The 23,620-nt window shown below is 48.5% G+C and overlaps 1 protein-coding gene across 5 annotated transcripts in view; it reads left to right on the top strand.

Moving 5' to 3' along the window:
- The window catches only part of LOC137416274 (atrial natriuretic peptide receptor 2), a 219,980-nt gene that overhangs the window by 170,598 nt on the left and 25,762 nt on the right, over positions 1–23,620 (top strand). The window lies entirely within an intron of this gene.

Raw genomic sequence — 23,620 nt, forward strand, 5'->3', positions numbered from 1 at the left:
ATGGCCCACAGGGCCGACTATGTGTGGTTCACCTGTGGGGCATCGGTGCCCTGTGGCCAAGGTCCGCCAGCAAGATTTTGGGCCCTCATAGCCGGTGCCAGCAGAGGGGCCATGCCCCAACCCATGGGGTCCATAGGTGGTGCTCGGCCACAGACATGTGGTCCATAATGTGGTGCATCGATGCAGACAGCTGGTTCTGGGAATTTCGGGCGCACAATGGCCGACCCACGCACGCTCCCCTCGGCACCCAATGGCGCACAGGTCATGTGGGAGACAAAAGGGGAAAGACAATTGAGCGAGGGGTAAGGTCACAAGGGTACACATCAATAAGGCAATGCAAGGCGAAATGCGTACGGAGGGCGAAGTGAGAAAGCTCGTCCCTACCGTACGTCACCCCCCTGTCACCTACCCTACCCTTACCCCATATGTACAAAAATTTACACATTTACAAATTCGTCACTACTGTCACGTCTTCCCCATATTTCCCCTATACCAAATTCGTCTCCACAATCCCTCTACTGCAAAATTTGCCATCACCAAATTCATCATCAATCCTCATAAGGAGGCAGAGATGGAACATCAAAGCACAATGTCACACCCACGTCATGATGCGTCTCACCATCCAAACATTTGCACAGTAAAAATAACAAAACATGGCATGGTGCGGAGTACCTGTCACCTCAGGTGAGTGGATGCAGATGGTGCGAGGAGATCCTTCATCCTAACTATCCTCTAAATGACTTTAACACACTTTACACTACCCGGGGTCTTTCCCTGCCAATCCATTGGCCAACTTACACTATGGGTTCTAATAACCAATTCCCATTGGCCAAACTGTGGTGCTTCTCAATTTGGGGTCTCACTCCCCCGATTCATCTCCCGGTGCCCTCGCACAATTTCTGGGCTGCGACGTCTAGCTCTCCCAACAGGTCTACCCACCTGCACACCTCCACCACTGTAGTTGCCACCCGAGCTTACCTAGCTCCTCACCCTAACCTAACTAACTGGGGACAGCCCCTCTCCTGGCTCTGTCACCCCATGGTGCCCTCTGGCACTGGGCTACCCGGGTCCGTCCTCCGGATCCTCGGGCCCCATCCACAACAACTACTACCGGCTCCCAGAGCCCACCTGCGGCCTCACCTGGCCGACATCCTCACAGTGGTGGAGTGCCCAAACCAACTACACACACTAACAGGCTACACGCCCAGCCATTTCCACAACACTAATGCACCCATCCACATACCATTCTGCATCCGCACCACAGATGCCAATATCCAACCACAATTTACCTGTACCCTCTACCTAACACTTACACTACCCGCCCCGGGTATCCGTGATGGGGGTCCACTCTTCCCCCATTCACACCTTCGCACCATCCACTCCACTCCACAATTTCCACCATTCTCACTCCACGACCATCCATTCCACTACTCCAGATATTCCACACTACCATTAATTCCACACAGCCACATACACCTGTTGTTGCACACCTGGTGCCACCTGCACCCTCCTTTCTTCCTGGACCATTTGGTCAACACAACACGCAATCACCACTACTCCCTCATACACGGCTCCACACACCTGTTCAGTTGCACACCTGTGCAATCACACCTGTTCCATTCTCACCTGTTCAATCCTCACACACACGGCATCATCTCAGCTAACTACTCCCCTCTGAAACTTGTGCTTCCCAGTCGTCCCTTTAACTATTGCGCTCCCTCGTCATTATCATCCATACTAATCTACCTGCGTCCCCACTACAGGTATCAGTCACTAACTAAACTTAACGTCACCTAATGTCATCTTCGCTAGATCCCTATCAATATCCTAACCCACCCGGGCTAGTTTTCACTGCCATCAACCCCATAAGCTATTGCTCCTTTGCCCCCACATGGGAAGGGCGGCAGGGATGCCAGCCTTACCCACTGGGCCCATCGCTCACTACCAATTTTGCACATCAAATTTCAACAAATTAAAAAATTTGCCAATCACTACCCATCATCTGCCAATCACTATTGCCAATCCCTTGCCAATCATCAAATTTTGTTTTTCTCTAATTTTGGGTCCAAAACACTATCCTCATCACCCGTCTACTTATTACATCCTCTCGGTGCGCCGTGACATCATTAAACTCGGTTCGTAAAGCCGAGCAATGAATCCGGGTGGTTTGGTTGCCTGCAGGTTGAATCCGTCCGGCTTTCGGTTCAAGGGAGGTGGTTTGGTTGGACCGAGGCTCCACGCACCATCTCGGCGCGGCACCTTGCGGTCCCGGGCCCGATGGCTCAATTTCCCCCGGTCGGAACCCCGTCCCCACGAGGGGGCACCGTTCCGCCTCCTCCCACTCGCCCTTGAACCGGACCGGTCGCCTCGCCCGACAAAGCCCGGACTCGACCGTGCGGGGCGGGGCCAAGCCCGAATCGGCAACGACGCTTCGAAGAGAAGCGACGCAGCATCGATCCGCGCCGGGCCCTGCATCCAACAAATCACACCACGCCCCGAGTGCTCGCATCGGCTATCCGTCGCCCTAACCACTACCCCGATTACCGTTGATGCTTTACTTGCATGCTCACAAGCATACGCTACCCCTTTCACCCGCACAAAACCTGGCGTTCCAACGCCGTCCGTACATTCCACCAACGCTCTCCCTGTTACACACCACACCTCTCGCGCACACTTTGGTCCACACCTCTCCTCCGTTACGTCCTCCGTAACACTCACCATGGGCATGCACTTCTGCATCCACCCACTAACGCGCTCACATGGGCTCTCCCACACCCACGCCATGACCAACTCAGGTGTGCTTCCTCGCACACGTTCCACCACCACCTTACTCTCCGTGTCACACTCCGTACACCCCGACGTGCATTCTCGCTCGCACTCGGTTTCACTCCCACACTTTATAGCACACCCACTCGCCGACGCACACTTTTTTCTCCCACGCGTGCCATTTCCACTCACACGGGACCCTTCACCAACGCCCGGGTGCCATATCGATCCCAATCGCGCGACAATTCTTTTGTCGCTAAACATCCATTTACAAAATCTCCCAGCACAATACACAGCACGTCTCACCTTCGGGGTTCTTCTTCCTCCCTGCACCAAAACCTGCAAACTTCCATTTGGATTAGCGAGTACAGCATCAGGATGTGCATTTAGACTTTGAGCAATTTCCATTCCTTCCTCCGATTGTTGCTCTTTTAACTTTAAGTCCCCGGTCTCTCCAATTTCAACTATACCCATAATTTCTTTGTTCACCTCGACGACCGTTGGCTTTAATAAAATTCCCTCTACCTCATCGGTCGCCGGCTTTTCCAAACCCCGGGTCGCGATTTCTACCCCCGTCATTGTACCCGTGCTTTCCTCCGCTTCGCTCAACCAGCGCTTTTCGACCCGCTTTACCTCCTCGTGCACCCCTGGGACCCTTTCGCCCAACTTGCGGTCTCTGTCCCTCTGCTCCCTTTCCTCCCTATCGGCCCTCATTCCGTTTATTGTTGCTTCAATTTGCTCACTCCGAGCATCCATTTTATTACTCAATCTCTCCCCCTCTATTCTCAGCATCTCGGTGAATTGCGCCATGAAGTCCCCCACATCAAAGCCCGCTGGTAGTGGTACGGTCACGGGCGCGGCAAAATTTGGTGCGGCTGTAACCACGTGCGCGAGAGCGCCATTTTGTGCACCTGATACCCCCTCAACCACACCTTCTTTACTCTCCTCCACCACTTTTCCCACTTCTTCCCTGGGGTCCTGGGTCGATTCTACCCCGTCTATCTCTCCCACCGGCATCCCGTCGCCTTGACCAGCCATGGCGCGATTTCAAAATTCAGGTTTTGTAAAACAAAACAAATTTCGGCCGCTCCAAATTTTGACCAAATTTTTTTTTTCCTCTATTCGTTTAAAAAAAAAATTTGGTCGGGCCTCGAATCCCACTCCCAGACACCAATTGTTACAGATCGCGGTTTAAGATGTTAGTTACCGAGCGGTTTGGTATTGCCGCGACCTAACAGGATCCCCGACTCACCCGATTCCACCCAAACGTTGGCCGGGTCGCACCACAGCTAGTCAATAGGGAAAAGACAAAGGCGACGAATGCAAAGAGGAAAAAGAAGGCAAAGAAAGGTTTGGAAATACGACTGAATTTATTTACTATTTACACACATAAGCAAAAAGGAGCAATCAAGTTTATTTACAACACATAAGACGCAGGTGACACAGTGCAAATACTAGCTTATCTACAGACTTAACTTATTCCCAGGACAGAACAAACAAAACAAACTCACGTATACAAGAAGGGTGGAAAGGCAGGAGGTGGATGGATGGAGGGAGAGGGAGGTCCAAGGGGGTCCCGCAGCACAACCGGCACGTTTAGCAGCCGCCGTTCAGGCCCCACGCTGCTGTTTTGGCTGCTGTGGACGTCGCGTGCTTTGCCAGGCCTCGTCGGACGCGTCTGGTCCAAACCCTCCACTCGTTCTTGGTCCACTCACTCTTTACCACCGACTCCTCACCGCAACCAACGCAACCAACTGACCACCACCACCGACTCCTCACCGCAACCAACGCAACCAACTGACCACCGACTCCACTGACTGACTCCTCACGACTCTCTTGGCGACCAACTCAAAGTGCATCTCTCCTCTGTAAAAACGCATCTCCTCCTGGACACGCCCTGCCTTGGGTTATATAGGCCCCCGCCCCTCAACCTTTGCGAACCTCCCCGATCGCTCTTCCTCCGCCCTCTCTAGCCAAACCCCTGGCTCATGGTTGGTCGAGTGGGGCTGGCTCACTCCTCCCCTCTATGACGAGGTGGAGACACGCCTTTCTTCCCCGACTCGAGCCTCGTGGTCAATGGCGGTTATTGGAGGGGAGGTAATATGGGCAATCGAGGCTCGGTAATGACGAGAGGGGATGTAATATGAAATGGAGATTTTGGGGATGGGAAGGAAAGGGAGATTTTGGGGATGGGAAGGAAAGGGAGATTTTGGGGATGGGAAGGAAAGGGGATCTATTCTCTTTCACTGGTGCAATGGAGTATTTCAATTAATGGAAGACACAGCCTTACGCTAATACACATAATAAGGATATAACTGTCAAAAAAGATATATCGTGTCCTACATGTATGTTTTATGGACTAACTACGGGAACGCCCTTTGACCTTTATACAACCACAACCGGAGGGAGGAGGGGTGATATTTTTCAACAACCTTTTACAACAACATTTTACCACAACAATAAAATAAAAAAACATTCTCATATCCACAACAATATATATATATATATATATATATATATATATATATATATATATATATATATATATATATATTGTTACTGTCGCGGTTAAGATGTTATTTTTGACCGAGCGGTTGGTATGACCGCGACCTAACAGTTCCCCCGATTCTTCCCCAACTCACCCGATTCATCCCAAACTTTGGCCGTATCGCACCGCAGCTGCCCAATCTGGAAAACTCTAAAACGACCGAATGCAAAGAGGAAAAGGAATAAGACGAGAAGACGGACAGAAGAGTAATTGGATTTATTATACACACAAGCAAAAAGAAAGCAGTCACGTTTATTTACAGACGAGATTAGATACACAGTGCAACGCTAGCTTACCTACAGTCTTAATTAACCCAGGGACAGAACAAACAAAAGACAGACTCACACGGGGAATGATGACAGGAATTGGCTGGAAGGAGAGGATGGCTTGGAGTTGTATTGTGCAGCACGATCGGCGCGTTTCGCAGCCGCCGTTCCTTCGCGGCCCTGCTCAAAACCGCCGTCCAGGCCCCAAGCGGCTGTTGAGTGTTGTTGCTGCTGTGGCCGCCGCTGCTGCTGCTGCTGTGGACGTCGCGTGCTTTTCCCGGATTACAACAGGCTTTGTGCTTTCTGGGATGTCCTCTCCTTGGATGTTCTCTATGTTCTCTTGGTCCAATCACTCCTCACCACCGACAACTCAACCACTGACGACCAAAACCACACAACTCAGCTCTGCTTCTTGGACCCTCTCTCTTCTCAACGGCTTGGGCTCCCTTTTGTCTGCCGGTCAAAGCTCCTCTCTGCCAAAGCTTGTCTCAGCTTCTCTTTTGGGAGCGTCGCGCTGCGGATTTTAGCTGCGGTCACGCCTGCTCATTCCCTCCTCTCAGCGCCTCTCTTTAAAAGCGCAGCCTCTTCTCATCTCAATGCTCCGTACTCATCTCTTTCTTCTTCAAAGCTCGACTGCTTGGGGAGTGTCGCGCTGCGGGTTATATAGGCCCCGCCCCTCAACCTTTGCGAACCTCCCCGATAGCTCTTCCTCCGCCCTCCCTAGCCAAACCCTTGGCTCATGGTTGGTCGAGTGGGGCTGGCTCACTCCTCCCCTCTATGACGAGGTGGAGACACGCCTTTCTTCTCCGACCCTGCCTCGTGGTCAATGGCGGTAATTGGAGCGGAGGTAGTTTCTAATCGACGAAAAGGGGGAATGGAGGTTTTGGGAATGGGTATGAAGGGAATCTATCTCTTTCACTGGTGCAATGGAGTATTTCAATTAATGGGAGACACAGCCTTACCCTAAAACACAGAATAAGATATAACTATTGAACAGGGGTATTCTATGATTGGCTGTGGTGTGGATGCTTTATGGACTAATTATGGGATGCCCTTTGACCTTTACACAGCTCCGGAGGCAGGAGGCGCAGAATAACCAATAATAATAATTCACACAATCAAAAAAAATATACAGTCCTCATATCCGCAACAATATATATATATATATATATATATATATATATATATATATATATATATATATATATATTTATTTATATATATATATATATTGTTATGTCGGTTGGGTAGGCATATATAGATTTAGGTAGATCTGCATAGGTAGGTGCTTCGTCTGTCGGGATAGGGAATCTCGATGTAATAAGTTCTGTAGCCAGAATGTCGGATTAAGTGTGTACCTGTGATCATACGAGGATGATCCGGTGATAGGTAGAAGAGGGACTAAGCTAATTCCCCGGTGAGTCAAACCTCTGTGATTTATCCATTGTCCCTTATGGCAACACATCACATACAGTAGCTAGGCCCATTAGAGCACCACATTAATTAAATTCCCCCGCCGCCACAATGACTGACCGGAAAGACAAACAGGAAGCGACCACGCACTTGGGCTGAAAACACCAGCAGTGCAGCAAACATCGACCAAGCAGGCAATAGCCATGCCCAGAAGGACTCTTGATTGGCAGGGGGAAGGGGCGAGTAACAACGAGAGCACCGATTGGAGAGTAGGGAAGGACGTGTGATTGGTCAGTGGAGTGGCAGAAAGCTCCCCCGTGATTGGGGGTAAGGAAGGTGAAGGAGCGATACACTTATTGGCCACTGACCGATAACACTGGGGCCAATCAGTGCGGAAGGCGCAAAACCACTACCTAGAAGCAGGTCGCTGATTGGAGGAGAAATGCCGGTGACGTGAGAAGGCGCAAAAGGCTACGAGTAAGCGACGCACTGGTTGGAGGAAAAGCGAGCTGACGTCAGAAGACCGCCAGTAATACCTCTCGCTCGCCGGCATTTCCCGCTCTTCCCTTGGCCCACTTGCTCTGGACTGTCCGATTGAGTTGGCCCTTCTCGCTTTGGTTTATTCCCTGCCCGGACCTCCCTTCTGCCTTTGCCTTTTGTTCCTGTGTGGACCTTTGCCTGTTGAGCACCGACGATCATCCGCCCTGGTTATTTATCCCGCGGGGACGTGATGCTAGCCACGCACCGGCGGACGTTGGCCTGGCAGCGCGCGAGCGAGAGGTGTCATCGAGGCCTGGTCGCGCCGACGGCCGAGCAGTTCCCGAGGATTGGAGCCGTGCCCGGACTGCACACTCAGGGCCTGAACGACGAGCCTGAACGGACCTGACTGCCAGACATAAGACGCACCACACCCGAACCACAACGTTTTCTTTGTTTCATTCCTCCTGTGTTGTGCATTTGAAGTGAAGTATGGGAGCGCTCCATTAGAGGGGTTTAGGTTTTATCGTCGCGTTTCATTGTTCTCGGGTTCCATAATAAATATTTCCTTTTTGTTCATTTTACCTCCGTCTCAGGCTGAGTTAATTTCCACAGGGAGAAGACATCGTCGGGGCCGTGAAGGTACACTACTCACAATAAGTTAGAGATATTGGCAGTGTAGTGAAATCGTATCCGTACTGAACCCGGGTGGGGATGCTCGCTGCTCGCTGTCATTGTTGTCACCGCTAGGGGCGTGACTATAAGACCCGTTGCTGTGTCAGTGCTCCGAGACTTCTCCCTTGTGACATGTTACATCGGTAGCCTCGTTAATGGTACGCCTTTATAGAATATCTAGCTTGCTTGCATTGACTGATATGAATGGCTTTATGAGATGTCGCATCGTATGCTTATTGTGTATTTCTACTTACAGGAATGATGTGATGATCTAAATGCAATTAAACCAAACCGTTGGACTTAAGTTGTGCGGACCTGAATGGTTTTTCACAACAGGCAGGTTCTTCAGTGTGGTTGATTTTGTGTATTAATTATGTTGTTGTTGGTCCTAATTTGGTCCTAATTGTTGGTGCTAATTCTATGGTTATTAATGAGTGTGAAAAAACACAGCATTCTTGATTTCAATACCATAACCCTAACCCCTATAAAAAAATTAACTCACTCCCACAATATCCCTAACTCATTGTGAGTAGTGTAAGCCACGGCATTCTCCCCAAGCCCCTCCCCCCCTTCTCGTGTATCGATCCGTCATTGAATTGATTGTCGCCTCGTTAAGCTTGATTCCATCCGTGGACGCTCTGTCTTAACTGAGAGCCGTCCACACGACAAGTGGTGTCAGGCGTGGGATACGGACCTGACAAAAAAAAAATTTTTGTCCACGGCTGCGATCGACACAGCCGAGCATATATATACAGTGGTACCTCGGCTTACGAGTGCCCCAACGTACGAGTTTTTCGGGATACGAGCCGTCGCTCGGGCGGTTTGTTGCTTTGGGATACGAGCCGAGATCCGATGTACGAGCTCAAAAAATTTATTTTTTTGAATTTTCCGGTTGTGGCTTCCGGTTCCGGTCACGTGGTTATCTTGCCGTGAAAGCATCTCTGCTTGGATATAAAACACGCAATCGTCGAAATACATGAGCGAGGAATCTCCTTGCTCCAGCCGGTGACGTCATCGGCGGGGATCCCCGCCTCCAGAGTGGCTGGTCACGTGACCGCCAAAGCGTGTCGCGCGTGCGGGTATAATGAGCTACACCTGTGGATCACGTGACCACGGAAGCACGCCTCGCTTGAGAGGCATGGCTTTCGGTTTGCGTTTTGCTTTATAAGGCGCGATAAATGGGCTTTTGAGTGTTAGCGGTTCATGGCGTTGACGGTTCATGACGGTTCATGACGGTTCATGGCGTTGACGGTCAAAAACCCATTACATCAATTTTACCAGGCACTGTACAGTAAGTACAGTGGACACCAAATGCACGGTGGAAGGCTAGAAGTAGAAGATCGTCCAAGACAAGTGAGAATAAGCCATACTTTGGAGATGACGTCATTCGCTGGTCCGATAACCAAAGATGTGGTATAAAAAACCAGGTGAGCTAACAATGCAGCAATGAAGGAATTCGGCCAAGGCACCGGCACACAACGACCTACCTACATCGAAAGACTCAATGCCAATGGTGACAGAAGCCAAGACGGCCGGCTTAAACACCGCCGAAAGACCACGGTGTACCAACTTACGATGCAGAACATCTTGCACTTAATATGATGACAACAGGTGCCATCCTCTGACGTACCATTACAGGTACAGGTACAGTACACGTGAGCACAGAGCAAAAGTTCACTGAAACCGAGATTAAGAAAAAAGAAAAAACACCTCGTGGTCCGTGCTCGATATCCGAGTTTCAATCTTTTCAAACACATGATGCTCTCGGTCACGGTATCTCCTGCGAGCTGCTTCTCCTTCAACCACACAAACAACAACTTCTCCATATCTTCATGGATAGAGGTCCGGAGCTTTGAAATAATCGTAACGCCCTTGGCTGGCGTTATAGCCTTTATGGACTCCTTCTGCTTCAAAATCGTACATATCGTAGAAGGAGTACGATCGTACTGCCTCGCCAAGTCGACAACACGCACACCTCACCTGGCATGCTCTTCTCCTCTGCTTAATAAAACCAGTTTATTTCTTTACATTCTCTTGTATTATGTACAGTATATACGAGGTCGTGCTTGTTTATACATTATTTGTTATTTATAAAGTACATTTTTGTTATTTAAAAGCACCTAACAAAAAAAATTGGTGTTTTTTTTTTGAGGCTGGAACGGATTAATAGCATTTCAATGCATTTGAATGGGAAAATTTGCTTTGACTTACGAGCGATTTGGCTTACGAGCTCCGTCACGGAACGGATTAAACTCGTAAGCCGAGGTACCACTGTATATATATATATATATAATTATATATATATTTATAAGTATATATATATATATATATATATATATATATATATATATATATATATATATATATATATATATATATATATATATATATACGTATATATATATACGTATATATATATACGTATATATATATAATTATATATATATATATATATATATATATATATATATATATATATATATATATATATACTTGACAACAGCTAAAACAGTCCAGAAAAAGATAAAGTTGTGCAAAAAGAGAATATTGTGCAATAAAGTGGCCAATGCAAGTGAGGGGGGCATTTAGACCCTGTTTGTTATGTTAAAGCAGGTAGTGGAAGTTAGCAAGGTATTGAGGAGCCTGACAGCCTTGGGGAAGAAGCTGTTACAGAGTCTGGCAGATCTGGCCTGGATGCTATGCAGACCTGTTGCCAAATGGCAGGAGGGCAAAAAGTCCATGGGATGGGTGGGAGCGGTCGTCAGCTATGCTGGCGGCCTTGCGTGTGCAGCGTTTGTGACATATATATCCTGAATAGAAGGGAGCGAGACCCCAATGATGTTTTCAGCTGTCTTCACTATCCGCTGCAGAGTCTGGCGGTCCAAGACGTTGCAATTCACGTACCAGACAGTGATACAGCTGGTCAGGACACCCTCAATGGTACCCCTGTAGAATACGGTGAGGATGGAAGTTGGACGGCTTGCTTTCCTCATACGTCACAGGAAATGGAGACGCTGCTGTGCTCTCTTGGCTAGAGGGTGGTGTTGAGGGTCCATTTGAGGTCAGTTGTGATGTACACACCAAGAAACTTGGTGCTCCTAACTGTCTCCACGGTGGAGCCGTTGATGTACAGTGGGGAATGGTCAGCGCGGGTCTTCCTGAAGTCCAGTGATCTCTTTTGTTTTATTCACATTAAGAGACAGATTATTGTTACTACACCAGACTGCTAGCCACTCCACCTCCTCTCTGTTTGCTGACTCATTATTGTTGCTGATGAGACCCACCACTGTCGTGTTGTCAGCAAACATGATGTGATTTGAACTGTCCTTGGCAGAACATTCATGAGTCAGCAATGTGAACAGCAGTGGGCTGAGCACACAGCCCTGGGGGGCACCGGTGCTCAGTGTTGTGATGCCGGAGATGTTATTTCTGATCCGGACTGTCTGAGGTCTCTCGGTCAGGAAGTCTAGGATCCAATTACAGAGGGAGGCGTTCAAGCCCAACAGACCCAACTTCCCGATCAAATTCTGGGGGATAATTGTGTTAAATGCTGAACTGAAATCAATAAACAGCAAGTGTTTTTGTTTTCCAGGTGGGACAGGGCCAGATGAAAGGCAGAGGATATGGCGTCCTCAGTGGACCGGTTAGGGCTATATGCAAACTGGAGGGGGTCTAGTGAAGTGGGGAGTCTGGTTTTCATGTGGCACATGACTGGCCTCTCGAGGCACTTTATAATAATTGATGTGAGTGCCACAGGGCAATAGTCATTGCCCACAGAATCTTGTTTCTCACAGTCTGAGAGTCCTTTAGGTGCTTTTTGGCAAACTCCAAGAGGGCTTTCATGTGTCTTTCACTGACAAGAGGCTTCCGTCTGGCCACTCTGCCATAAAGCCCAGATCGGTGGAGTGTTGCAGTGATGGTTGTCCTTCTGGAAGTTTCTCCCATCTCCACACAGGATCTCTGGAGCTCAGCCAGAGTGACCATCGGGTTCTTGGTCACCTCTCTTACCAAGGCCCTTCTCCCCCGATTGCTCAGTTTGGCCGGGCAGCCAGCTCTAGGAAGAGTCCTGGTTGTTCCAAACTTCTTCCATTTAAGAGTTATGGAGACCACTGTGCTCTTGGGAACCCTCAATGCAGCAGAATTTTTTTTGTAGGCTTCCCTAGATCTGTGCCTCGACACAATCCTGTCTCTGAGCTCTGCAGGCAGTTCCTTCGACCTCATGGCTTGGTTTTTGCTCTGATATGCATTGTCAGCTGTGAGACCTTATATAGACAGGTGTGTGCCTTTCCAAATCATGTCCAATCAATTGAATTTACCACAGGTGGACTCCAATCAAGGAGTAGAAACATCTCAAAGATGATCAAGAGAAATGGGAGGCACCTGAGCTAAATTTGAAGTGTCATAGCTAGGGGTCTGAATACTTATGTAAATGTGATATTTCAGTTTTTTATTTTTAATAAATTTGCAAAACTTTCTAAAATCCTGTTTTCTCTTTGTCATTATGGGGTATTGAGTGTAGATTTATGAGGAAAAAAATTAATTTAAACGATTTCAGTATAAGGCTGCAACATAACAAAATGTGAAAAAAGTGAAGGGGTCTGAATACTTTCTGAATGCAATGTATATTTTGTCGCGATCCCGTCTGTGGAATGTATCCCAGCACGGAATACGGACGTAAATGTCCGGGCTTCAAGTAATCCACGTAGTGAACCAAAAGAGACGCAATAAACACAATTGTGTTTTAATCGGCCTTCTAGGGGTAAGGCACGATTATTTATTGGCTCGATCACAAAACTATAAATGGTAACAGAATTGAATACACTGCACACAGCCTGCAGGAACGGTCGGCACCAGGGGCTCCAACCAGGACGCAGGTAATATCTCTCGCGGTTCCAATCGACGACCTCCGGGACTCGGAGGGTAACAGGATGGAATACCGCACAAGGCCGGCAGGAACGGTCGGCCAGTAGCTCCAACACGAAGCAGGCAATCACTCGCGGTTCCAATCGACGACCTCCGGGACTCGGAGGGTAACAGGATGGAATACCGCACAAGGCCGGCAGGAACGGTCGGCCAGTAGCTCCAACACGAAGCCGGGAATCACTCGCGGGTCCAATCTACGAGATCCGGGATTCACTCGTTCTCTTCCGGAGTTACTCGCTCGTAAAATACAGAACGGTAATCGACCAGCCCAACTCGGCTGTCGTGAGGATTCAAGGAAAGCCCTTTTTTATCTTTCCCACTCGGAGCCTTCGAGCCGCGTGCGTTTCACAAGATGGCGGCCGCGCTCTCTGACCCCTCCACCAATCACGTGCCGAATTCCCCCCCGATCGCGTGAGGCTCCAAGGATGCCACGTCACGCGGTGGGCGGGGCACCAAATCGGTCGTGAGAACAGGTGGTTTCACCGGTGGTTTCTCACAGTCCTCCCCCCCTAAGTAAAAACCCCGTCGAATAGACGGCGTTTTTTTAAAAACCAGTATTTGTAGTAGGTGCAAATCACATGGCAAGATGATGGCGGTATTATCGCTAACAGGCAATTAACGCCATTAACAAGTATTAACACTTATTAACAACAATAACGCAACAACGCCACAATACAACGCAACGCAATAGCGCAACAATAACGCAATTATTAACGCACAGGCCATTAACAGGCATTAACAGGTTAACAATGAACCAGTTTGGTTTTTTTTTCCACACACAATAGTTAACACCATACACCACATTAATATCTACCCTACCAGAGTTACACTTCACACAAGCACAATAGAGAGGCAAGGGGGCCAAACTCAAGTTGGGGGAAGCGTTGACAGGAAGGGAACGGGCCGAGACCTAGAGCGGCGGGTACTCCTCCGGTGTCGAGAACAACAGTCATATGCGTAATGACCCCTTTCACCGCACTGGTAACATCGATCGTTCGGGTCGAAAGGCCTGCGGACCAAAGGGCGTCTGAAACGAGGCCGCCGCGACATGCCATTCGACATCTCGACGCACACACGCGATCCGCAAATTAACCTTCCATCAAGGGCTCTGACCGAATCTTCAGCATCTCGTGGCTCTTCAAACTCAACAACTGCAAATCCAGGTGGGTTTCGAGCCACCCATACGTTGCGGAGTGGTCCGTAATGTTCGAAGACCCTCCCTAGCTCGGCCTTCGCTGCTCCATTGCCCAGGTTTCCCACATATACCTTAGCATTAGCGTTCCTGCTGAATCGCGACATGGCGGGAGCGGTCCCTGAGGAGCACGGCACCTGAGGGTGGCTGGACGGGAGGCTCGGGTGGACTTCAGCTGACGCAACGTCACCGTCGGGAACTGGAGTCGAGGCGCTAGGCTCCTCGGGCCAGAGTGAAGATATGTCTGACTCCGCCACTCTCTCCGCCTGTTTACTCTGGGATCTAGTGACCCCCCCACAGGTCAGAGTCAATGACTCCTCCCTGGCCATGGCATCATTGCCAATCAGCAAGGAGACCCCGGGTATCGGGTAGTAGGGTACCACCACACAGGTCACTGGACCCTTAAAAATGTCACTCCGGACCTCGAGGAGGGCAAGGGGATACCGGCCAAGAACCCGGTCAATGCCCCGAAGGAGGGTATACTCGCCGGTATAACGCATCTGAGAGGCCGGAACTACCCCCGCCCGGAGAACACACCGTGTCGCCCCAGTATCCCGAAGGTATTGGGCCTCAAACTTCAGCATCGAATCAGGGCCACCCACTAAGGCTGTCCCTGAATAATCCTGGTACAGTGGATGAATGGAATTAGCCTCGGTGGCAGTGACCTCGGTCACCGATGCCACCGTCGTGTGCGAGGGCCCGGCGGATGAGCTCCACTGATCTCCCTCCGACTTAACAGGAGGGTTGCCTCGGTAGGCCGGACTAGCGGGATTAGAGAAGCAGCGGTTTTCACCGTGCCCCACGCGTTTGCAGAAATCGCACCAGGGCCCTGCCCTGGTCTGCGGCTCGCGACCGCCACCAGTGGAGGGCATCGGAGAACCCCTCCCCTCGATCCAGCCGCCGGGCAGACGGGGGGCGGTCTTGATCGCAGACTCCTCCGTCTTACGACGCGACTGCGTGACTTGCAGCATTTTGCACGCCAAAACATGTTTATCAATAAGGTTGACGCAGTCTGCCAAGGAAGCAGTGTCTTTGTCGACAAGAAACAATGCTAAGTCAGGCGGAAGCTGTTGATCGATACGGTAACGCACCAGGAGTTCCGCCACCGCTTGAGGTAACTCAACCTTGCTCCCCTTGAACCATCTCTGCAGCTGTTCCAACAAGGCCCGCGAATGTTCCTCATAGGTTTGACTGGACTCACGAGTCCAGCTGAAAAAATTTCTCCTATAAATACATGCGGACACCGCATAGGCGTTCAAAATCTCGGCCTTCAATGCCCTGTATCTGTTTGCGTCCTCGGTTGCCATCCTCGCATATACCTCCCTCGCCTTCTCAGATAGATGGCTCACAAGATGGCCGACCCACAAGCTCTCATCAATGCCACCGGCAGCCAACAACTTCTCCGCCATCTCCAGATACGCTTCTGGCTTCGTGTCTCCCGTCCAGTCCGGCAAACGAACATGAACAGTTTCCGGGACTCTTGCAGCAGACCCCTCTGCCCGCAGTCGTTCAGTCAACATTCGCAACTCATGCTCTCTGACGCGTTCAGCTTCTGCTGCCGCATGCTCTCTCTCTGCTGCCGCCGCACGCTCTCTCTCTGCTGCCGCATGCTCTCTCGCTGCTGCCGCACGCTCTCCCTCTGCTGCTGCACGCTCTCTCTCTGCTGCTGCACGCTCTCTCTCTGCTGCTGCCGCACACTCTCTCTCTGCTGCTGTCTCTGCTGCCGCACGCTCTGCCTCTGCCCTGTCATTCTCCCTGTTATACATGTCAAGTTGTTGAACCGGAGTCAGCCCGGTCCAGAAGGGCGAACGCATGCATTTAGTCATGATGGGATCGCTTCCTAACATCTCGGGTTGAGTGACCGGGTCAAGGCTGCTTGCGTCGCTCACCTCGCCACCCACGTGACTGTCAACATGATCAGGTTGAACTCTCACTTCCCTGGTCGACATAGCTTGGCTACGAGTTATCATACGACCAGGCACAAAACACAACCTCAAACACAACGCTCAAACACAACGCTCTGTTGGGGAAATACGACACAAACTACGCAATATCACCCGCACATCAAATTGCCAATGAGAAAAATACCACGTACAAATACTCACGTTTTTTTTTTTTTTTTCGGTTGTTTGGAGGGATCCGAGGCTATTCGCTTATCCTTTGTCGGTTGTTTGGAGGGATCCGAGGCTATTCACTTCTCTGCCCAAGACAGCGTCCTACGGCGAGAAAGTTCCTCCGAGACGGCGTCCGCTGGTGAGAAGGCGATGAACAGATGCCAGAAGATGTCGTCCACTGCAGAATTCCCGTCTCAATCGAATGGCTCTTACTTGAATGATCCTAGGACGAGCAACCCATTTGTCGCGATCCCGTCTGTGGAATGTATCCCAGCACGGAATACGGACGTAAATGTCCGGGCTTCAAGTAATCCACGTAGTGAACCAAAAGAGACGCAATAAACACAATTGTGTTTTAATCGGCCTTCTAGGGGTAAGGCACGATTATTTATTGGCTCGATCACAAAACTATAAATGGTAACAGAATTGAATACACTGCACACAGCCTGCAGGAACGGTCGGCACCAGGGGCTCCAACCAGGACGCAGGTAATATCTCTCGCGGTTCCAATCGACGACCTCCGGGACTCGGAGGGTAACAGGATGGAATACCGCACAAGGCCGGCAGGAACGGTCGGCCAGTAGCTCCAACATGAAGCAGGCAATCACTCGCGGTTCCAATCGACGACCTCCGGGACTCGGAGGGTAACAGGATGGAATACCGCACAAGGCCGGCAGGAACGGTCGGCCAGTAGCTCCAACACGAAGCCGGGAATCACTCGCGGGTCCAATCTACGAGATCCGGGATTCACTCGTTCTCTTCCGGAGTTACTCGCTCGTAAAATACAGAACGGTAATCGACCAGCCCAACTCGGCTGTCGTGAGGATTCAAGGAAAGCCCTTTTTTATCTTTCCCACTCGGAGCCTTCGAGCCGCGTGCGTTTCACAAGATGGCGGCCGCGCTCTCTGACCCCTCCACCAATCACGTGCCGAATTCCCCCCCGATCGCGTGAGGCTCCAAGGATGCCACGTCACGCGGTGGGCGGGGCACCAAATCGGTCGTGAGAACAGGTGGTTTCACCGGTGGTTTCTCACAATATATGTAGTTTATTTGCACTCAATTGTAATCATTATAACCTTTCAGCAGCAACTCTGGCTAAATTCCAATATCTCTATACTAGTTGAACTAAATGTCTAAACTCTAAATTTATGAACACCTTTCCTAGTTTATGACCACGAAGGCAGCTCCATTAGACTCTCTCATCACATCTGAGTGGGATTTCATTACAAATTGAGTTCACTGATTGCATCATCAATGTCGCAGTTGTGCCAAGCAGCCCCGCCCTCTTCCCTCTTTCTTTAGCCTTTTACCTGAAACAATCACCTATCACCTCAATCACCTCAATGCCAAACAGGAAATTAGAGCAGTCTCCCTTGACATATCACGTGCCTTCGATACGGTCTGGCACCCCGCTCTGCTCACCAAACTCTCCTCTTTTGGTATCCATGGAAATCTCCACGCATGGCTGGCGGACTTCCTCTCTAGTCGTAGTCAACGTGTGGCCCTGAATGGGTTTCTCTCATCTCCTCTTCCTGTTCAGGCTGGAGTTCCACAAGGCAGTGTTCTGGGCCCCGTGCTTTTTCTGGTCTTCATCAATGATCTCTCTGACTCTCTTGAAAATCCTCTGTATCTCTTTGCTGATGACTCTACTCTCTGTCGCTCCATTCTTCATCCCTCAGATCGGCAGTCTGCAGCCTCCTCACTCTCTGCAGACCTGGACAAAATCACAGACTGGGCAAACAAGTGGAACATGTCTTTCAATCCTGACAAATCTCACACTCTTACGATGTCTCTCCGAAAAGACCGACTGGACAACCCTCCCGTACACTTTCTGAATAATCCTCTCCAAGAAGTTCTGTCACTCAAGCTTTTGGGTCTCACTATCTGCCATGATCTTTCCTGGGAAAACCACATTTCAAATCTGGCCTCCAAAGCCAGTCGCCGACTGGGCATCCTCCGTCGTGCGAAGTCCTTCCTTGGCACACCTGAGCTCCTCACCACATACAAGGCTTTCATCCGCAGCTCAATGGAATACTGCTCTCCCCTCTGGGCTGGTGCTCCTGCCTCACACCTAGCTCATCTTCACGCTGTTGAAACCAAAGCATTCAGAATAATTGGAATCTCCCGGGATGAAGCTAACTCCAAGGGCCTCTCACTCACTCACCGCAGGCAGGTTAGTGGTCTTTCCGTCTTCTACCGACTCCTCTCTGGCCTTGCCCCCCCAGCTCTCTCTGGGCTCTGTCCCGCAAATATTCCTACAGGTCGCACAAGATCTGCCTGCAACCCTCTTATGGTCAAACTGCCAAAATCAACACTCTCTGCTCACCTTCACTCCTTCATTCCTCTTTTCTCCCGCCTCTGTAACAAACTCCCTCACTCTCTTCAATCCCACTCCACCCTCCAGGTCTTTAAAACAGCTGTTCACCACCATCTCTTATCTTCCCCCATCCAAAACCTTGATCTTTTCTACCCCTGCTAATTTCACCCCAATTCCACTTTTTTGAAATACCAACTTCTGTCCTGGAAGTCCTTGGTGTCCTTGTGTTTTATACTTCTCCCTCCCCCCCCCCCTTCCCACGCCTCCTCCCCCCAAGCCCTTTCCCTTCCACACATCTCCCTGCTCTCAAATGTTGTGTTTATGTGCTTCCCCTTCTCTCCCCATCTTGTTTTCCGCTCCCTCTTTTTATATATTTTGTTTGTCTGGTTGATTTGTTTGTGAAGTAAATGTTAGCTCTTTCACGAGCCTCGATTCAGTATACAAAAAAAAATTTTTTAAAAAAAAATCCACCCTTCCCTTTGCTGTGTGGACACAAAGCCAATTAAGAATTTGGCCAGAGTACCAGCCTCAATGGCTATTTTAATCAGAAGACAATGTTGCATTTAAATGGACACATGCAACTGTTCACAAACAGGACGACCAGTTTTAACATAACATTTAGCCATATTCAGGTCTGGGGGATGGGGTTAAAATGACCTCCTCCCCCTCCCTCCCCAATGAAAATTTCGCGATTTCTCTGTTACCCCCCCCCCCCCCCCCTCCCCCCCTGCCAAGTGACAAATACTACAATTTGAAGTCTTGCGCTTCTTTGGATACCAAATTTATACCAAAAAACTTGAGAATGCATACAATTAGCATACTTCCTTAAATAATGATTATGGGATATAATTTTGTAAAAACTAGAATTTTTTGTATGCAGTCACATGAAAAAGTAAGTACACCCCATGTAAAGTTTTGACTTTTTCAACATATTTCAACATACAGCTATTTGATCTTCATTTCAACAATATTTATAGATAAAGGTGATATAATATAACAAATATTATGAAACATTGACATTTTGTAGTCCATTGTATAATTTAAATAAACATAAATGCAAATTTCGCATGTGGAAAAAGTAAGTACACCCCATGAAATGTTTTTAGCCGCGTCGCAAGACGCTGGTCATAGAGTGCCCTCTGCTGTTGTTGTTGTTGTTCTTCTTCTTGTTCTTCTTGTTCTTGCAGAGAAGACAAAACCTCAAAGCTCCACCCATTCTGGGAACCATAGCTCCACCCATTGTGGGAGAGGCTTCATATAAACAAATATCCACCATTTTATTAACTCGCATAGCTTTGAGGCCTGTTTTGTAGGCCCGTGGTGTCTTCCTCTCTCACACAGTTTTATTTCAAATCAAATTCGATATATCATTTCATTTTTCACAGTCGCTAACATAGTTTTAGACTCGGTTGAAAAAAGACGGGAAGAAAATCCGATGAAAGTTGCCCTTTATAGAACGAAATGAATTCTCAAAGGCCTGTAACTTCAAGTCCATTGAGATTTATTTTTTTTAAATCGCGGCATGGTCAGTCATACACCGCCCGAAATAACAGACGGGAAAATGCCGAGATATATTAAAAATTCGTCCATTTGATGACAATCGTCACGATGAAATATTTAATTTATACGTCGTCACAATAATGTGGAGAGAGGAGCATAGCTTCGTTCACGTGTCGCCACATACGGGAAATTGCCGAGATATATTTTTTTTAAATCGCAGCATGGTCAGTCATACACCGCCTGAAATAACAGACGGGAAAATGCAGAGATATATTAAAAATTCGTCCATTTGATGACAATCGTCACGATGAAATATTTAATTTATACATCGTCACAATAATGTGGAGAGAGGAGCATAGCTTCGTTCACGTGTCGCCACACACGGGAAATTGCCGAGATATATATATTTTAAATCGCGGCATGGTCAGTCATACACCGCCTGAAATAACAGACGGGAAAATGCCGAGATATATTAAAAATTCGTCGCCACACACGGGAAATTGCCGAGATATATTTTCACTTTGCACAAAAATAACATCAAGTAATCGAATCAATAGGAATGTCCTGTGCCTATAACATCGATGTTATAGGCACAGCTGCATCTAGGCATTGTGTAACATCGACGCGGCTTTTGTTTTAATTAAAACTTTTTGTACTTGTTTTAAATATTTTTAACATATGTGGACATATCAATATTTGATGTTCATTTAAACAGTATCTATAGATAAAGGTGATCTAATTGAAAAAAAACAATGAAAAGTTGACTTTGCAATAATTTATTCAACAAAAAATTGTTGCACAGCATGCACAGCTTGTTTCAAACCCCCCCACAACATCTCGATGGGATTTAGATCCGGGCTTTGACTTGGCCATTCCAGAACACTCCATTTCTTTCTCTTCAGCAATTCCTTGGTGGATCTACTGGTATGTTTAGGGTCATTGTCATGTTACAAGGACAACCTTCGGTTGAGCTTCAACTTTCCGACAGATGGCCTCACATTATCCTCAAGCACCCTCTGGTACAATGAAGAATTCATAGTGGATTCCAGGATGGTGAGCTGCCCAGGCCCTGATGCAGCAAAGCTGCCCCAAACCATAATATTTCCACCACCATGCTTTACAGTTGGTATCAGGTTCTTGTGGTCAAATGCTATCTTTGGTTTTCGCCAAACATGTCTTCTGGTACGGTGGCCAAATAACTCTACCTTTGACTCATCTGTCCAGAGGACATTGTTCCAGAAGTGCTGGTCTTTGCCTAGGTGATCATTGGCAAACTTCAGTCTTGCCCTGATGTTCTTTCTGGACAGCAAAGGTTTCCTCCTGGCACACCTCCCATGTAGATCAAATTTGTGCAGCCTCTTTCTAATGGTAGACTCGTGCACTTTGACATCAACAGTGGCAAGAGCTACCTGTAGGTCCCGTGATGATATTCTGGGGTTCTGAGAGACTTCTTTCAGCATCTTGCAGTCTGCTCTTGGGCTGAACTTGCTGGGGCGGCCTGGCCTGAACAAGCTGGCAGTTGTTTGGAATCTTCTCCACTTGTAGATGTTCTTCCTGACAGTCAAATGATTGATTTCAAATTGTTGGAGATCTTTTTAAATCCCTTCCCAGACTCGTAGACATCTATAACCTTCTTTCTGAAGGCCTCAGAGAGCTCTTTTGATCTAGGCATGGTGACGCCGCACACTTCAACAACAAAGAGCAAACCAAACTAAATGTCTGAGGTTTAAATAAGACAGGTTCCTCCAAGATCCTCTCTAACGATGTTCTCATCATTTACACCTGAGCTGGTGCACCTGATTCTAATTTTAGGTATTTGAAGTATTGATAAATGTAGGGGTGTACTTACTTTTTCCACATGCGAAATTTGCATTTATGTTTATTTAAATTATACAATGGACTACAAAATGTAAATGTTTCATGATATTTGTTGTATTATATCACCTTTATCTATCAATATTGTTGAAATGAAGATCAAATAGCTGTATGTTGAAATAGGTTGAAAAAGTCAAAACTTTACATGGGGTGTACCTACCTTTTCACGTGACTGTACATAGTCAAGGCTCATGGAAGAGCTATAACACAGAATGGATCAGGACGCAACATAACAAAGGGAACAGCAGGAGAAAAGGGAAACACCAACAGCACAACGGGAGGGAGAATATAGACCGAGACGGAAAACAAGGGATGCGGGTAACAATGGAGGTTATGGGAGAATGCATAGAGTGGGCAAGATGGATAACCACCGTTTAGAGGCCATTTTTCCCCGCAAGCGGGGGTTGGCCTTTTTCGGGAACTGTGGTTGTTGTTGTTTTTTGGTCCCCTTTTTGAAGCAATGTTTTACGGCCGGATGCCCTTCCTGACGCCAACCCTTTTTGCCGCCTTTAACGACAAGCAGGGAATTACCAGTGAACTGGTGCTCAATTTGCCGACCTCGGAAGGATGACAGGCTGAGTCAACCCCCCTGGCGTTAATTCAGCGATTGACCGGGATTCGAACCCAGGATCCTAGGATCCTAAGCCGGCACCCTAGCCGCTAGCCCAACACCAGGGCTGGGCAAGATGGATACAGAAGCAAAATTTGAGGAGGGGTTGAGGTGCTTTAACGGGTGTAGAAAAGATCATGGCTTTCAATGGAGGATGATTTGTGATGGTGTTGAAAAGCTGTCTTGAAGACCTGGAGGGAATAATGAGATTGAAGAGAATGTGGAAGGTAGTTCCATCGGGGCACAAAAGAGGAGCAAATGAGTGGAGATGAGCAGATTTTAGCTGTTTCACTAGAAGGGGGTTACTGGTGGACCGTATGCGTTCTGCAGATACCTGAGGGGGGGAGGATAAAGCAAGCAGAGGGCAGAGGGTGCAAGACCAGAAAAGAGGCGGAAGAAGACAGCGAGACCACCGACCAATTGGTGATGGCGAAGTGATCAGCTTTCTGGCGAGATATTCCAATGATTTTTCAGGCCTTGGCTTCCATGGCATCAAGCTGAGCAAAGTGTGAGGCAGAGTAGCCAGTCCAGAGGGGAGTGCAGTACTCTATCAAGCTAAGCTGCTGATCAAAGCCTTGTAGGTGGCTAGGGGCTTCGGTGTGCCAAGGAAGGACTTTGCACAACAGAGGGTGCACAGTCGGCAACTGGGTTTGGATGCCAACTTTGAAATTTGGCTTGCCAAAGAGAGATCATGGCTGAAAGTGAGACCCAAGACTTTGAGTGACTGAACTTCTTCGAGAGGGTTGTTGAAAAAGTAGATGGGAGGGTTTGCAGTCCTTTCGGAGAGAGGGAGTTTGTGGAATTTCTCAAGGTTAAAAGTCATATTTTATCACTAATGCAATGATACAGGTACATTTTAAAGAAGATTTTCTATTTCGTGTCAATTTGGATGTTCCATCTCCGAGATTCTCGGGTTGGGGGTCGAAATGACCCCCCTCAAAACC

This window comes from Myxine glutinosa, chromosome 11 (assembly GCF_964187855.1).
Source record: "Myxine glutinosa chromosome 11, kmMyxGlut1.1, whole genome shotgun sequence".
NCBI classification, from domain to species: Eukaryota; Metazoa; Chordata; class Myxini; order Myxiniformes; family Myxinidae; genus Myxine; species Myxine glutinosa.